Below are 2,054 nucleotides of genomic sequence, written 5' to 3' on the forward strand. Positions count from 1 at the left end.
CGTAGCTGTCAGTGAGCGGTTATGCTCGCCGCGGCTGCTGTACAGTTATGAAAGATTCTTACAGAGTGCACATATATTTGCTTTGCTCTGAGGCAAGCTGGTGAATCTTAGTGAAGATTTGGACTATTCAAAGAGGCCTTTAACATCTCCAACAAATCAGTGTGTGTGGCCACAGTCGAACGGGACATGTTTATATTGAATCAAGGATTTAAAACCCTACAGATAATGATTTGTATATACTATGACCACAACTCTTAAAGAAAGAGCCACAGACTTGTTCATTTAGGTCACAGTCTCTGACATGATTTATTTTTTTTCCAGCACACTGATTCATAGTTTGTAGTGATGTAAGTGAGTTCCTCAGTTTGAACCTAGAAGGACGAAGTCTGCATCCCACTCGAAACCCTTATACTTTACTGAGAACCGGGTCTATTTTAATTTCACTCAGGAAATCAAGGAGCTATCTCTGTCATGCCGAGTGTCACGCTGTGGGATTACAGGCGTATTTTGGAGCTCTGGGTGCCGCTGACCGGGACAGGCATTATAATTTAGCTGCGTACGTGCTGCTGCAGCAGAGCTGGCTTTGTCTGAGTGCCAGAAGTGGGCCGGACTAAACCTCCGCACGACACACGCAGGGAGGAAGGGTTGAGCAACCTGCAGGAGAGCGAGCGGCTGAGCTCAGCACAGACAGAGGAGAGAGAGACAGGGAGAGAGGATGACAGAGGGAAAGCATGGAAACAGGCTGCAGGTCCTTTTTTTTCTCCCCTCCCTCTGCTAGTGGAGAGATGCTGCACATTTGTGTTTAAGATGGATGCACGCTAACGCCGGATGCTGCAGAGAGAATAATGAGTCATTTCAGTTTTAGCTGCGCCATTGGCAAGATTTAAAGCAGGGAGGTAAAAGGTAGTGGGCTTTAAGAATGACCTCATCGCTCTCAGGAAATGAAAGATGCAGGAGTGGTTGGTGACAGACCCCCCCGTGTGATTGGCTGTGGTAAGTGATGTAACACGTTACTGAGCAGGCTGCCTTTAATGGATTTTTTCAAAGGGATGTTTAGGTAAGATTAAAAAAAACAGCTTATTTTGCCTGTTTAGTTAGTTCTTTAGTTGCAGTTAGTCAGATAATGCAAGCTGTCTTTAGGTAGAAATGAGTCTATAGGCTGTTGCTAAGCAGTTTAGACTGGATTGTGCATGATTGTGGCTGTAAGAAGAAGACATTTCTAGAAATCTGCATATGAAATCTAAAGCGATAGGAAGGCATTTGTGCCGAGAAGTGCAGCGGGAAACCATAAGCTGTGGTTAAACCGGTAGGCAGCGTTTTGCACAGATTGGAAACCTCTGCGTTTTCTGCAATGTCACAACTGTAGTTGTCTGGCAACCGGGAGCCAGTGGCGGCGGTCTCAATGGAGGTGCGAGGTCCGGTGTAGCAGAAAGGCTGTTAATGCAGAGGGAGTGAACAAAGACAGTGCAGATTTGTGGGTTAAAAATAGCCTTCAGCTAGAGTCAGCGTGTGAGCTACCACTGCACATTTAAGATGTTTAGGTCCACAGCAGCAGTTAAAATGCTCTCCATCACTTGTTTATCACATGAAAATAACAGCAGACGCAATGCAAATCTGACTTTATAGTGTTTCCTTAAAGCTGCAAAAGGAGATTTATTGATCAGATTGTAGAAGTACAAAGTCAGTGTTGATTATCTATCTTTTAAAAGCTGGATTTAATTGCTCAAGGGGAATCTGGGTATTTGCATTTATAGTGTGCTACATGTATTTTTAACCTTTTGTTTTCCTGCTCTGATGTTGAAAGAAATCACAGTCCTGGTGGCGTAACAGTGGTCATGATGGGAATCTTCTTTTTTTTTCTGTATGAAAATAAAAGGCCGTACTGTTGTATCTGCAGCCAGGAATATTTATAGATATCTCCCTTTTCTTGAATGAAATTCATTCTCCCTGACTCATGCTTCATTTCCCCTCCCACTGCCTCGCTGTTACCGCCTCTCTGTCGGAGAGGGGCAGCATTTTTCCAGCCTCATTTAATCAAGGGGGGGGGGGGTGGG

The 2,054-nt window shown here is 44.5% G+C and overlaps 1 protein-coding gene across 1 annotated transcript in view; it reads left to right on the forward strand.

Annotated features, from left to right (window-relative positions):
* pik3r1 (phosphoinositide-3-kinase, regulatory subunit 1 (alpha)) overlaps positions 1 to 2,054 on the forward strand; it is a gene marked incomplete in the record, with an annotated part of 28,412 nt that overhangs the window by 21,039 nt on the left and 5,319 nt on the right.

The sequence above is a fragment of the Morone saxatilis genome, unplaced genomic scaffold (assembly GCF_004916995.1).
Source record: "Morone saxatilis isolate NCDOM2014 unplaced genomic scaffold, NCSU_SB_2.0 Contig21, whole genome shotgun sequence".
NCBI lineage: Eukaryota > Metazoa > Chordata > Actinopteri > Moronidae > Morone > Morone saxatilis.